Below are 16341 nucleotides of genomic sequence, written 5' to 3'. Positions count from 1 at the left end.
GAGATCTACATTTACATTTAAAGCATTTGACAGATGCCCTTATCCAGAGCAACTTACAATGTGCTTTCAAGTTACCATCGATGAAGCGATCAATTATGGTTCACTAGGACCCCAACTATGAATACAATCTTTTTATTCACTCTTTTGTAGATTCTGTACACAAGTTCGACAATAAGAAAGTTACAAGTTAATCTAAATATTCTCTAAAGAGGAAGGTCTTTGCAAATATTCAGTGACTGAGCTGTTCTGACCTCGAGGGGAAGTTCATTCCACCACCGAGGGGCCAAGACGGAGAAGAGTCTAGATGAATGTTTTCCTTTTACCTTTAGCGATGGAGGGACCAGGCGAGCAGTACTGGAGGCTCAGGGAATACGAGGTGAAGTGCGAGGTGTAATAAGGGCTGTGAGGTAGGATGGTGCTACTCCATGTTTGGCTTTGTAGGCCAGCATCAGTATTTTGAACCTGATGTGTGCAGCTACTGGGAGCCAGTGGAGGGAGCGTAGCAGAGGGGTGGTGTGGGAGAATTTGGGAAGGTTGAAGATTAGTCATGCTGCTGGTTTTGTATTAGTTGTAGAGGTCGGATGGTACATAGTGGTAGACCAGCTAGAAGGGAGTTACAGTAGTCCAGTCTTGAGATAACTAAAGACTGAACCAGTAGTTGGATGGCCTGGGTTGACAGATAAGGGCGGATTCGTCTGATATTATAGAGAAGGAATCTACATGAGCTGATGTGAGTCAATCTACTATTAGTCGTGCTTTCAACAAAGTTGGCCTTTATGGAAGAGAGGCAAGAAGAAAGCCATAAGAAGTCCTGTTTGCAGTTTGCCACAAGCCATGTGGGGGACACAGAAAACATTTTGAAGAAGTTGCTCTGGTCAGAAGAGACCAAAATTTAATGTTTGCCCAAAATGCAAAACGCTAAGTGTGGCAGAAAACTAACACCACACATCACTCTGAACACACCATCCCAACTGTCAAATATGGTGGTGGCAGCATCATGCTCTGGGGGTGCTTCTCATCAGTAGGGACAGGGAAGCTGGTCAGAGTTGATGGGAAGATGGATAGAGCCAAATACAGGGCAATCTTGGAAGAAAACCTCTTGGAGTCTGCAAAAGACTTGATACTGGGGTGGAGGTTCACCTTCCAGCAGGACAATTACCCTAAATATAAAGCAACAATGGAAGGATTTAAAACAAAACATATGTTAGAATGGCCCAGTCAAAAGTCCTTACTTGGCAGGGGAGATACCATTATAAAGAAGGCAGTTCACCCAGGGTGAGGCTCAGCCGTTGCACTCTGGCTGTGCTGACCCCTGTGAGTTCCCCAAATGTGGGAATCTTGACTGCATAATTTCTGGCAGTGGGGGACTGCGGTCGCGCTCTCCCCTGATTTTTTTTCCCCTTCAGGGGCAGTGGTGGCCAAGCGTTTAAGGAAGTGGCCCTGTAATGAGAAGGTTGCCGGTTCAAATCTTGATCTGCCAAGGTGCCACTGAGGTGCCACTGAGCAAAGTACCGTCCCCACAAACTGCTCCCCGGGTGCTTTTCATGGCTGTCCACTGTGATGGGTTAAAAGCAGAGGACACATTTTGTTGTGTTCCCCATGTGCTGTGCTGTGTTTCACAATGACAATCACTTTCATGTCCAATTTGGTCATATAATTGCACAAGAGAGGTGTCAAGGGTGGTGTTCATAAGTGGTAGGGGTCACGGTTTTTGGTGATTTTTTTTAGACCTGTAATCAATGTAGGGCCTCGACCTGCCCCACCAAACCTTCTTGTTGGACGAAAGCCTCAAAACTTGGAGGCACCTCTCAAGGGGCTCCTCTTGCAGCAAGCACAGGGCTGTGGGTTCAAGGGTGGTCTTGGCAGCCAGTGTCCTGAAGTGACCAATTAGTTTGATGACTGAGGATGGTATAGTTATAGGGTTACATACACTTCACTGTTAGGGTGGTAAAAGGCAGTTTTGGGTTTTTTATTTAATAAATTCCTGGTAGGTGAGGTTGGAGGCTAATGGCGCACCCAGTTGCACTGCTGCCCAATTGGCTGCCTGCCCAGTGAGCAGTGATAATAACAGCATGATCTGAATACGAGGTGTGGGGTATCTATTCAGCTTTAGCTGAAGGCTTCACAGCCACTGTCTACCTCATTATAGTGTTTGGGGAGAATGATTTGTGATTCCGGAGTGGCAGCAAGAAGAAGAATGTGAGTCACTGCAAGCACTGCAGGGGGTGATGCTGCTCGAGCACAGCATTTGTTCAGATCCCGAACATACCGGAGCAGGCGATGAACAGGTGTTCAATGATCGCAGACTGATGAGAAACCGTGCCACACAGCGCCACAAACTCTGGCGCTAGTTGGGTTCAGCCATTTTGTCAGGATTGAACACAAGAAGACACCAACGAAAAAAGAAATGTCCACGATACAAGGGAACCCACGTGTGGAGAGCGCAGAGGAGTTGGGGAGTATTGCAATATTAATCTGTGAATATGAATTAGGTTATGCAGGGGAACAACTTGGAGTCAAAAATAAAAATGTTGGGAAAAGGACAATAGCACCAGCCTTACTTTTAAAAATGCTGAGCTGAGTCGGTTTGTGAAGAGAACTCAATGACTAAGGAACAAACTCAATGATTAAGACACTGATTAAGTATGCTGGGAAACACCTGTCACCATCTTCCCACTTCCCATCACGTGACAAACCAGACCGTAATGTGACAAATTCAAAAATGTAAAAATGACTTAACCTACAATTGAAAACCAAAAGGTTATGAAATATGTGTAGTCATCATGTCTGGCAGATGCAACCATTTATAATTTCTTTAAAAAGTATTCAGTTTTTGCATAGTTGCATTATTGAACCATTGTAATGTCTCAATCTGGTTTTGATAACACTTTTTACTGCAATTAAAAAAGTTTGTCTTCCAAATGTTCTGCTTTGGAAGCAACTCTGAGGTTTGCCTGTTATGAACACACTTTGGTGACATCCTTTATTGAAAGCTGCACTTCTACAAATTTGCTCAACTGAAAGGAGAGCATTAATAACTGCCCAGAGTCAAACTGATTGATGAACATTTGCCACTGATCAACAGAGGTGTTGGGTGTTCATTTGGTCAAGGAGCAGATGAGGGTCTGCATTAGCAACGCTGGACTAATGCCTACTGGCTCACTCTGGCAGCCCATGAGGTCCATGGCAGTGACTTAATTTATCGCAACAGAACTTACCCCCAGGTTTACAGGAGTTTTAGGTTTGGTTTAAATGAAAATTCTGAGATTATGTATGAAAAGGACACATCCATTCCAGACAAACAGCAAAATTACATCAAATGACTCTTGATATCGTTTACTGATAGTTAGCGACATAACCCCACTCCTACTGACCCTGTGCTGCCAAAAGAAGGGAAAAACAAAAAATAGCAAAAGAGTTAAAATGCCATACTGAGATGGAGCACATATTGATGAGGAATTGAAGTGCCAGTTATTTTTATGCACGTTCCACAACAGTGATTTTTTCCCCCCTTGATATATTTGAGTGATAAATGCATTGTGAAGAGGGTTGCTGATGACACACGCACACATACTGTAATTCAGATAGTAACAAAGTGCGAGTTTGAGAAGAGCTCATCTAGCTTATAATTAAGCCCGTTAAAAACATCTTAAGTTAAAAAACCCACTCAGTCTGACTCCTCCAGAGAGAAGGGAGCAGGTGTATCCGTCTAGACATAATCTCTTCACACAGGAATCATGCACACACACAAATGCACCCACACACACACACACACTTACACACAAAAATGTGATGGACACCACCACCACATCGCTTCTACAGTGGACGGACACGTCACTAGACTTATGTTGGTACTGCAGACTTTGATGGACCTTGAATGACACAACTGGCTAAAACTACAGGCAACGCTTCATAGGCACTAGCTCAATATCATCAGTTCAGACTTGACCTGAATAAGCAAATGCCCCTGTATATGAGGTGAACAAAATTATTTGCAGTCATATTTGTGCCGTTAATGATTTGCGGGTAGTCAGTTAAAAATAAAATTAGAGTTGCTGTGTAGATTGAGGACTATTGCTCCTAGACCCTCTGGGGTAAAGACACACATTGATAATGACCTTCCTTCATAGTAATGGCAGACACATTTATTTATTTTATTTATATTTAAAACTAGTGGGGCAGACAGGAATGAGCTCTCTTTATTGATATTGGAGTGGTGTTATCTTTTTAATATGGGAAGTATATCACCAACATTAACCCTGAATATGGTCTATTTTCATGTAAATAAATAAAAATTTAATGAAAAACTATTTTTAGCCTGCTGTGTCCGAGTTTATCCTGTCTTAACAACATACCCAGTTTGCTGTGCGCCTACTAGCCAGTTATCCACTAACATACATTTCTCCCAGTTTATGGTCATGATATTCATTTTCACCTCCCAGGACCAAAGATTATTCTGGGACTTTTCTGTGGCACACCCCTTGTTTCAAAGATCATCTAACCTGTCATCTCCAGGTTCTTCAGCTTTAAATGAATGGATGTGTAGTGTAGTTTATACACAAGACTTGATGTATTGATCAGGAATGTATTAGAAGTATTTTTTAAGAGAGTTTTTCACGATTCACAGGGAGGTCTGCTGAGTTCCAGGCTACTAGAAGCCTATAACACACTCAGATAAATGCGGTGTGTAGGCATCCTAGCACCACACCACAGAGTATCTGCTCTGCAACCTGTCAGATCCACTCGCCTCTGACCCTTATCACCTGAAGGCAGCGGGGTGCAAGGGGTGCATCACAGTCAGCTTGGGTTGGGCTTGGGCTGAATTCTGTCGGGCTCGGGCTGGGTTGGGCATTTTTAGGGATGATTACTCTAAATTGCAGTGCAAAATCAGAAGAATAACAACAAAAACCCACAACTGCTGTATATTGTTTTTTTTCGAAATAAAAATTTGCAATTAATAATTTTATTCTTTTAATGTGTGTATGCAGAAAGGAATTGGGGTTTCAGGGCAGAAATCTTGGGAACCACTGGCCTAGTGGGTAACACGATCAGACCAGAAGACCCAGGTTCATGCCCCACTCAATACCATTGTGTCCCTGAGCAAGACACAAAGACAAGATTTTTAAGTCCATCACTTCACGTCCCAACCAGAAGCTTGTGACGGCATCCAGGCTGTCACAAACTACAGGACTAAAACCTCTGCCTGTGACAGTGATTTGTATGATTCGACACGCAGAACAATGTGACTGCGAGGAAATCCAACCCTCCGTCCAGTGATCAGGTGCTGTGTCGTGATGTTAACATCCCTGGAAGATGCTCAGAGAATGTGCAGAGCAGCTGGCAGAAGTTCTTTAACATCTTACTCAGCACTGCCATTGTTCCAACGTGTCTCAACGCCACCAATATCGTGCCAGTGGAGAAGAAATCTTTAGTGTCATCTCTTAATGAGTACCGTCCTGTTGAACTTACACCCATCATGATGAAGTGCTTCGAGAGGCTGGTCACGAAACATATGAAGACCCTGCCGTCCACCCTGGAACCACTGCAATCGTCCAAACAACTCCACGGACAATGCAATTTCCACCACCCTGCATCTGACCCTCACCACCTAGACAACAAGGACACATACACAAAAATGCTGTTCATAGACTCAAGACCATAATTCCTCAACATCTGGTTGAGAAGCTGAGCCTGCTGGACCTGAACACCTCCCTCTGCAACTGGATCTTGGACTTCCTGACTGAGCGACCTCAGTCTGATTGGGAACAGTGTCTCCAGCACTGGAGCTCCTCAGGGCTGTGTGCTCAGTCCAATGCTGTTCACCCTGCTGACCAAGCACATCATCAAGTTTGCCGATGATACGACCATGGTGGGTTTCATCAGCGAGAACAGAGAGGAGGTGCAACAACTGACAGACTGATGTAAGGACAACAATCTGTTTCAGAACGTGGACAAATCGAAAGAGATGATTGTTGACTTAAGAAGGGACCACTTTGCACTGAACATTGACAAATCTTGTGTGGAGATTGTCAAGAACACAAAGTTCCTCGGTGTTCATCTAGAGGAAAACCTCTCCTGGACTCTCCAACCCCAGCTCAACAGCCATGAAAACCCAGCAGTTTCTCTACTTTCTGCGGAGGCTGAGGAAAGCCCACATCCCTCCACCCATCCTCACCACATTCTTTAGAGGGACTACTCTGTGCATTCTGACCAGCTGCATCACTTTCTGGTATGGTAAAGGCACCTCAAGACCCTAAAGCGAATACTGAGGGAAGTTGAAAAGATAATCGGAGCATCTCTTCCCTCCAAAATGGACATTTACAACCAGTGGTGGCCAATCAATAGGGGGCGCTGTGGGTCATTCTCACATGAAGAAAATAGATGTGTCCCTTGTATGCACTTTATGTAGCTGGTTTGTCGATGTCCTAATGGAAATGACAATTAAGCACAACTTTAACTTTGACTTAAACCTGGCTAAGGGCATCTATTAAATGCAGTAAATGTAAATGTAAGTGTCTCAGCTCGCCGACTCAAGTTTAGAGCCCTTTTCCAAAACAGGCAACAACAGTCTGCTAATGGTGCTGGGCCTTATTGAATGGGTCCAGTCATTAATTTGATGGATTGGGACGGGAACAGAGCGCAGGACATACTCAAACATTTAGCTACTTTTTTTCCCCAAGAAAACCTGAAAAAGTGGGCCGTCCATACAAGCGGACAGTCCCAGAACAGTCGGTACACGGCTGGCATTCTTCACCAAACCCCTAAAGACCACAGACCCAGAAACACCATTAGAAGAGAAGGGAGGCGGACGTGAACAAAGTAGGTCTTACAAAAATGGTCACACCTATCCATCTCACTTTTTGAAAACAAATTATGCTGCAGACTTTTTAGCTAAGAACTATTACTGATGTCACAGTCAAGTAATGAGAAGAAAGCAAAATGTCATTAGAAAAAAAATGTCTTCCTGACCCCTGAGTTTCACAATACAGACTATGACTGATAAAACCGCACCAGGTCTGCCCTGTGGCAGACCTATCCCGTACTCACACGTACACACACATCCACGATAATGCTCACATGTACACTCACGATTATACTGGAGTACCATTGTTACATCCTGAATAAAATTCTATCAGTGGGTGAGAGCAAGTATGGATGGGAGCAAGCAATGTGATCCAATGTTCAAAATAACAGAATAAGAAAGATAAAATGCAACTCTGTTTTTCACTGAGCAGCCTAATGCTCACATACATGCACACACACAGAAAGACACACACACACAGACACAAAGCTTTGTGCAGCAAGCAAATTTCACTGATTGCTGCATCTCCTCTTCCATATGCGCTCTCATCGCACTTCCCTCTCCTCTGTCTCTTTTCAAAGACAAATGGCCTTCCAGAGCTGACGCCACTGAGGAGGCTGGAGCTGAGTAATCCTCCTGACTCACAGGCCCAAGAAGGCCTAAAAACTCAAACACAGTGGCTTGGAGGACGGCTGAGAACCATTTTTCTGAACATCAACCTCCATACCAAACGCTGCTACCATTCTGCAGGTTTCTGTTTTATCACTTGAATCCTACTTCAACATAAAAAGAGGACTTAGTATAAAAATCTGGCAGTTAACTGCAGATTATTTTGATTATTACTTATATGTACAGCATGTGAGGTCACTCTGTAGGAGACTGCACCTATTCTGCAGGGACAATTGAATGAGATAAAGCACTGTCTGAAAAAGCAGAATAATCATTCAATGTACAGTGCATCCAGAAAGTATAAACAGCAAAAATTTTACATAGTTAGATCACATGTTACAGCTTTATTCCAAAATGGCATAATGACAACGTGAAAAAAGTTTACTTGAGGTTTTTGGCAAATTTATTAAAAATAAAAAACTGAGAAAGAACACGTGCATAAGTATTCACAGCCTTTGCCATGAAGCTCAAAATTGAGCCTATGTGTGTCCCCTGATTATCCTTGGATTTTTCTGCATCTTAATTGGAGTCCATCTGTGGATAAAAAATTTATCAAACCTGATTTGGAAAGACACACGCCTGTTTATATAAGGTCCCACAGTCGACAGTTCATGTCAGAGCACAAACCAAGCATGAAGTCAAAGGACTTTTCTGTAGACCTCAGGATTATCTTGAGGCCCAAATCTGGGGAAGGTTACAGGACATTTTCTGCTGCTTTGAAGGTCCCAATGAGCACAGTGGCCTCCATCATTCATAAGTGGAAGAAGTTCAAAACCACCAGGACTTTTCCTAGAGCTGGCCATCCACCTAAACTGAGCAATCAGGGAAGAAGGACCTTAGTCAGGGAGGTGACCAAGAACCCCATGTTCACTCTGTCAGAGCTCCAGAGGTCCTCTGTGGACAGATGAGAACCTTCTAGAACCATCTCTGCAGCCATCCACCAATCAGGCCTGTATGGTAGAGTGGCCAGACAGAAGCCATTCCTTAGTACAGCACTTCTAAAATAGTGGGCCCCGCCCCCCTGAAGGTGCACGGAGTGCTGCCAGGGAGCGTGTGTGTGACTCTGGGGAACATGGTTTTTTGAGCTAAGTAAAGTTAGCTGTGACTTCTGTGTTTGACAGACATTAAGATAACTTAGCTGGATTTTATCTCACTCATTAAACCTACAAATCTCCACTTTCAAAAAGTCATGTCTGTGAATTTTGAAAAGGCTAAATAATACAGCCACTCATCCGCTTGCTGCGCTTTTGATGATATGCGACATTTCAAAATAAAAGTTCCAAATGGAAAGACAGGAAATGCTTTACTATGCAATAAACTTTAGGGTTAGGGTTTTATTAGAAACGTTGCATACCATCAAAAGACCAGCGAGTCGGGGTTGAGGTAGGGGCTACTTCTTCCTGGGAGGGCATAACAGAAAATAATTGAGAAACATTGCAATAGTAAAAGGCACTTGGCAGCCTGCCTGGAGTTTGCCAATAGGCTACTGAAGGACTCAGACCATGTGAAACAGAATTCTCTCGTCTTTGGTGTAGACGTATGGAGGAACCCAGGCACTACTCATCACCAGGCCAATACCATCTCTATGGTGAAGTATGGTGGTGGCAGCATCTAGCTGTGGGGATGTTTTTCAGCAGCAGGAACTGGGAGACTAGTCAGGATAGAGGGGAAGATGACTGCAGCTACTTACAGAGACATCCTGGATGTCCTGCTCCAGAGCGCTCTTGAACTCGGACTTGGGCGACGGCTCATCTTTCAGCAGGACAACAGGCCAAAGCACACAGCCAAGATATAAAAGGAGTGACTTCAGGACTACTCAGCCAGAGCCCAGACTTTTGAATTGAACATCTGTGGAGAGATCTTAAAATGGCTGTATACCGATGCTTCTCATCCAATATAATAGTGCTTGAAAAGGGGCTGCAAAGAGGAATGGGCCAAACTGGACAAGAATAGGTGTGCCAAGCTTGTGGCATCATATTCAACAAGACAAAATTTCCATGTTGGGACAGCTGTCAGGGAGGCCCGTGGACAATGTTTGCTGATATAAAAGGGTTCCTAGAGCTTAGAAGTGCAATGGTGTTCTGCAGATCAGTTAGCTTAGATGGGTAGCAGACGATGACGGCTTTGATACTCAGTCAGAAGCTGCATTGTGCTGAAATGAGCAAGAGATTAGGAGGTGAAGCATTATAGGGAGATCTGCAGCAGGAACTAACTCCAAGAGGTACTTGAACTTTGGTCTCACCTAATAAAGGCAAAACTGTCTTTGCACAATGCACACTTTGCACCTCAACTAATTGTTAACATCTGCAAACCCTTAAAGGTTTCATGCATTGGACATCACCCACAAGACCCTCTTATAGGTAGAAAAACACAAATGCACATGCCATGCTCGACTCCATCGTCTTAAAATACAGGCTCCAGAAGGCATGTGAGAACATAGGGAGACTCCACACAGCTTCCTGTTCTTCTTGCAGGTGTCAATGGGGAACAGAAGCAGAACATTCCTGAAATATAAAATTGGTTACAGCGGCCCCCTCGGCTGCAGACTCCGGTCAAAGCCATTCCGTCCACGTATGCATTCATTTGTGTGTGTAGGCGAACTGGGAAGTGGGTGGACAAAGTTATTTTTACAGCAGAGGAGAGAGGAGGAAGATGAGGACAGGGAGGCAGCCTACGTCAGTGCAGGTCTTTGGGCTCAAGGGCTCTCACAGGGGGGAGGCTGGAGTGGACACACGTTGCACAGCATGGTCCTTGCGGAATGGTAGGCATAAAATCTCATCCTTCTGTTTATAGGACTCCAAACCAAATCCACACCTAACATCTCACCTTTTTATAACTGCTACCATATGGATAAAGAAGTGCTTGATGTAACCCAACCTAATAAATCGGATATTTATGTACCAAACAGTTACTTAGCTAACACTAATTTGAATAATATTTTTCTAGCACACAAAACTTCTTGGTAGTAACAGAAAAAAAAATACACAAATGCAAAAAGGGGAATTTAGGTTCTTTTCAAGATAAGCAGCAATACTGTCATTTTTTTTCGGGATTCGCGGCGTGGGGCACTTTTATGGACTAAACAGGACCTGGACGGACAGGAGGTGAACTGGGGAGTGTGTAGTTCCACTGTTTGTAATGCTTTTCATGTTGACCTCATCTCTGTCTGCTTCCGGGTTGTCTCTGTCGCCCCGTGGGCCCACGGTGGCACAGCGACCGTGATGCCTTTCTAGTTTTTTTATAATAATAATAGGGCCAAATATGTTTTGGACATTCTGATGTCACAACTAATACAGAATACAAAATGCAGCCACATTCATTCTATGAAGTTTATTCTCTTTTCGCCTGCCTTTCTGAGGAACAACTCCTCTTTGTATTGACTATACAGGGAGTGCAGAATTATTAGGCAAGTTGTATTTTTGAGGAATAATTTTATTATTGAACAACAACCATGTTCTCAATAAACCCAAAAAACTCATTAATATCAAAGCTGAATGTTTTTGGAAGTAGTTTTAGTTTGTTTTTATTTTTAGCTATTTTAGGGGGTCATATCTGTGTGTGCAGGTGACTATTACTGTGCATAATTATTAGGCAACTCAACAAAAAACAAATATATACCCATTTCAATTATTTATTTTTACCAGTGAAACCAATATAACATCTCCACATTCACAAATATACATTTCTGACATTCAAAAACAAAACAAAAACAAATCAGCGACCAATATAGCCACCTTTCTTTGCAAGGACACTCAAAAGCCTGCCATCCATGGATTCTGTCAGTGTTTTGATCTGTTCACCATCAACATTGCGTGCAGCAGCAACCACAGCCTCCCAGACACTGTTCAGAGAGGTGTACTGTTTTCCCTCCTTGTAAATCTCACATTTGGACCACAGGTTCTCAAAGGGGTTCAGATCAGGTGAACAATGAGGCCATGTCATTTTTGCCAGCCACGCTGTGGAGTACTTGGACGCGTGTGATGGAGCATTGTCCTGCATGAAAATCATCTTTTTCTTGAAGGATGTAGACTTCTTCCTGTACCACTGCTTGAAGAAGGTGTCTTCCAGAAACTGGCAGTAGGACTGGGAGTTGAGCTTGACTCCATCCTCAACCTGAAAAGGCCCCACAAGCTCATCTTTGATGATACCAGCCCAAACCAGTACTCCACCTCCACCTTGCTGGCGTCGGACTGGAGCTCTCTACCCTTTACCAATCCAGCCACGGGCCCATCCATCTGGCCCATCAAGACTCACTCTCATTTCATCAGTCCATAAAACCTTAGAAAAATCAGTCTTGAGATATTTATTGGCCCAGTCTTGACGTTTCAGCTTGTGTGTCTTGTTTCTTACCTTGGCCATGTCTCTGAGTATTGCACACCTTGTGCTTTTGGGCACTCCAGTGATGTTGCAGCTCTGAAATAGGGCCAAACTGGTGGCAAGTGGCATCTTGGCAGCTGCACGCTTGACTTTTCTCAGTTCATGGGCAGTTATTTTGTGCCTTGTTTTTTTCCACACGCTTCTTGTGACCCTGTTGACTATTTTGAATGAAACGCTTGATTGTTCGATGATCACGCTTCAGAAGCTTTGCAATTTTAAGAGTGCTGCATCCCTCTGCAAGATATCTCACTATTTTTTACTTTTCTGAGCCTGTCAAGTCCTTCTTTTGACCCATTTTGCCAAAGGAAAGGAAGTTGCCTAATAATTATGCACACCTGATATAGGGTGTTGATGTCATTAGACCACACCCCTTCTCATTACAGAGATGCACATCACCTAATATGCTTAATTGGTAGTAGGCTTTCGAGCCTATACAGCTTGGAGTAAGACAACATGCATGAAGAGGATGATGTGGACAAAATACTCATTTGCCTAATAATTCTGCACTCCCTGTATACATTATTAAACACATCATCTGCTAAATTCTGCCACTAGAAGAAGCAAACTTACATTAAAAAGCTCCTTGCTCTCACTCGCTCTGTTAAGCGACAAGCTAAACACAGCCATAGTGTAAATGAAATTCCGTTCCTCAAAGGCGGCAATGAAGCGCGCTTGCGGTGAGGAACGCTGTTTGCGAGAGGCCCGCAACTCAGCAGGTAAATTGCCTGTCACTTCTAATCTCCGCTGAAAGGCGCTTTCTCGCCTCGCACTCGTCTATCACGTTTCACTGGCTTTTCCAGCACCTTATCTTCCTGACTCATCTGTGTCCCCGGCCTTGGAACGAGCCTGTTATCTGCACAGAGTCAGGCAGCGTGCAGCCGCTCACACGGCGTTCCTCGAGATCCACCGATGGACCCTTTCACGGAGCACCTGGTGATGTCCGGCCGAATAAAACACACTGCTGCGTGCGCGAATGCGGAGTGCATCAGTCACTGCCACAACAACATTGTGAGATGTTGAAAGAGCCTCCCGTCAGCCTCAACCCGAATTTCTTTGCAAAGAAGAGACGCGCATAAGAGCACAGCTCCGGGCCTTACAGACATACGCACAGACACACACACACACACACACACACACACAGCCATCCGCCCAGAGATCCGATCCCTCAGCATGCCCGGTGAATCGAAGCGCCGAACATTTCCTTCACTCATCAGGATGTGCGCCGGCCGCCTTCTGGTAATTGCTTCTTTCGGCGTTCCCACTGGGGCGCCATCAAAAGGAAGCGAAATACAAACAAGCAGGAAGGCAAACAGAGAGCAAGACTCGGGTCTGAGTCAATTCGCCCGATTGCTGCCCCTTTGCATGTGCAAGTGTGTGTTTGAGAGTGACCGCCAGTGGGAAGAGATAGATGAACAGCAGCAGCAGCACAGGGCTGCGATTCAAGAAGTCTAGTGGAGAATAAACATCACTATAAAGTCAATAGTGGTTAATGACATTAGTGGTGCGCACTGGTCAGAACACTCACACAATGACTAATAGACTAATTGGCATAAAAAACATAATTGCATTATTCCATTATGATTTGATTAACACAAAAGTGTAATGTACATTTATTCGAATAGACTTGAGTCTACTGTATTTGAATGTTTTTTTTAATTGGTGTGTGAAAGTGTCCATTTGGCTTGATAATTCTGTGATAATTTCTGTAATATACATACAGTAAACATGGTACATTTTGCTGTCGTGTTTCCCATATATGCATAAATGTGAAATCGAGGAGAGACAACCAAAGGAGTATCATGGAAATGACAGTATCGTGGAAATAGAAAACAGAAACAGGTGGCTGGAAGAGGGGACAGGAGAACGAATCAACTTTCAGCGCAGCTGATGAGGACGATGAAGAGAAATGAAAAGTTCAGATGAAGCGTCCCGTTTTCTCAGCAGCTGCTTTGTGGCGAGTCTCGATTCCTGTAGCGGCACCACCTGGATGGGCACAATGCCCTGAGGCAGTTATTTACTGTGGCTGTGGTTCTCATCTCATTAACAACCTTGCACTTTTATTCAAGCTAAACAGGGAGTTCGGTAAGTTCTGTAGAGGACAAGTCTCAGATCCAGGACAGGGTCCGTGTTGGCATTCAATCAAGATGTCCAACAAGCTCTGCAGGTCCTCTGAACAAATCTGAATTAAATGGACCGTCCTCATCTGGTTGGATTGGCAGATAAATAACCGAAACGGTGGTGGCCTAGCGGGTAAGGAAACGGACCTCTAATCTGAAGGTAGCCGGTTCGAATCCCGAACCGACAAGGTGCCACCAAGGTGCCACTGAGCAAAGCACCGTCCCCACACACTGCTCCCCAGGCGCCTGTGCTGTGCTGTGCGATCACTGTGTTTGACAATCACTTCACTTTCAGAATAGAAAAGCAGGGAGAATGAGAGCTGTCAATCATCCCTATAGGTTCCTCTCATTTTAAACTGTGATGTGACATTTGATGTGACATTAGTGAACACACCCCATGTGTGTACAAATGTAGATCATTTCCAGTCTCCAAAGAGGCAAGACAGGTTATGTGAGAAGGGCGGTAGTTTAGAACGGGCAATTCAGGCTTATCGGAACAAAAAAGGCTTTTTTTTTTAACATTAAATAGTTCTTGTTGTGGAAAGAAGGGACACAAAATGGTGCAGTGGGCAGTGGTGGCCAAGCGGTTAAGGAAGCGGCCCCGTAATCAGAAGGTCGCTGGTTCGAATCCCGATCTGCCAAGGTACCACTGAGGTGCCAATGAGCAAAGCACCGCCCCCACACACTGCTCCCCGGGCGCCTGTCATGGCTGCCCACTGCTCACTCAGGGTGATGGTTAAAAGCAGAGGACAAATTTCACTGTGTGCACTGTGTGCTGTGCTGCGGTGTATCACGTGTGACAATCACTTCACTTTCAAAATGGGGTTGAAACTGTAGTATGTGATCTAGAACTTCTACATTACAGGGGATTCTGTGTTGGTTAATACCACACACTGGCCAGGACTGATATGTGCAAGATCTGAATTTAGCTGGAAATAGATTAGACCAACAGAAATCTCAGAAACCACCAAGATGACTACCTCTGAGAAAAAAAAAACCCTTTTTAAGTTCAGCAAATAAAACTCATTGGTACGTGCGAGACCGTGAGTTACCGCTTCTTCTCTAGGCTGTGCTTGGCTGTTATAATTCCCCGTGAAAGTAGTCTGGAAAGAAGACGATGAAGAAAAAAAGAAAAGAATACCTCAAACTAACCTTGAACTCACGATTTTTTTTTTTTTTACATACCTCCAAGCCAAAAAAAAAAAAAAGTAAGAAGGAGTAGACGAACCGCTGTGATGCTTTGAATCAAACCTGAACCCTTGCTTAGGCCCAAAATCTCGCTCGGAACGCTGCCAGCCGCTTTGATGGCTTGCTGTGAACAAATGCTGCTCGCATCTCCACCACTCTCATCATTATTCATACTCTTGCACTGGCTTATATAACATTACCCTTTATCTGAGAGGCTTTTGTCATGACTTTTTTTTTTTCCCCCCTCCTCTCTCATACTGTTGAGTTACGAAATTGCCACCCTGCTCTTCATGATAAAAATAGCATCAGCATTTGAGGTCTGTTTTTTTTTTTTTCCAGGAATTTCTACCCAATCGCTCAACTCCTCATCGAAAGAGGGAGCGATGAGTAGATATTCAAAGGTCGGTTTATTATTCTCCCCGGAACACCAAAGCGTGAGAGACTCCGAACACCGGGAGAACAGCGATTGATGAACTCCGGTGGGTGTCCTGGGTTTAGAGATTTTATACTTACCTGCTCTCTTTCGCCACTTCAGCTGTTCTAATCGACGTCTTCAGATAGGGCATCTGGAATTTACCGCCATGCATTACAGTCCATTTATGGTCGTAAAAAAAAAAAAAGCATGCATTTTAGTTTGTGCACTTGACCCGGGAGGACAGGAGCCAGACAGAAGTCATCCCCTTACATTCCGTTTTAAATGCTCTCCGTTTGAGTAAATGCTTTAATGAATAATTTAGCCCCTGATGAGAAACAGAACCGGATCGATGGATGTCTCAGCGTGCCGCTCCCGGTGGGAATGCTTGTGACAGTTCCCCGCGCGCTCGGTGAGGACGATTAACATTGCAAAAACACAAGGCTAATGAGATTCCTGTGCTCCTCTTTCATTCCCACTGCACATGCAACCTAATGAGTGAAATCCAACTTCTGCATAAAGCTTGAATGGCCTTGAGCAAAAAAAAAAAAAGCTTTAATCAAAGGTATGTGACAATGTGTGAGTAGGAAGTGTGATAGTTAATAGCGATCATCTAATGAGTGTGACCCAGCATGTTTTATACCTGCAGTTTCATGTCCACCGTGGTCCTGATTACCCTGAGTGTGAAGTGAAGTGATGGTCACATGTGATACACAGCAGCACAGCACATGGTGCACACAGTGAAATTTGTCCTCTGCATTTCACCCATCACCCTG

General features: G+C 44.2%; 1 protein-coding gene and 1 non-coding gene across 3 annotated transcripts in view; one reads left to right on the top strand and one right to left on the bottom strand.

The window, feature by feature from the left end:
* Positions 1–16341, bottom strand: part of whrnb (whirlin b) — a 65024-nt gene that overhangs the window by 45212 nt on the left and 3471 nt on the right. The gene's annotated exons all lie outside the window — the stretch shown is intronic.
* Positions 1225–1388, top strand: LOC114800194 (U1 spliceosomal RNA). The gene has a single exon (XR_003751349.1). It is a non-coding gene; the product is annotated as a U1 spliceosomal RNA (small nuclear RNA).

Source organism: Denticeps clupeoides, chromosome 11, assembly GCF_900700375.1.
Source record: "Denticeps clupeoides chromosome 11, fDenClu1.1, whole genome shotgun sequence".
NCBI lineage: Eukaryota > Metazoa > Chordata > Actinopteri > Clupeiformes > Denticipitidae > Denticeps > Denticeps clupeoides.
This window is presented reverse-complemented; position numbering and strand designations above follow the sequence as displayed.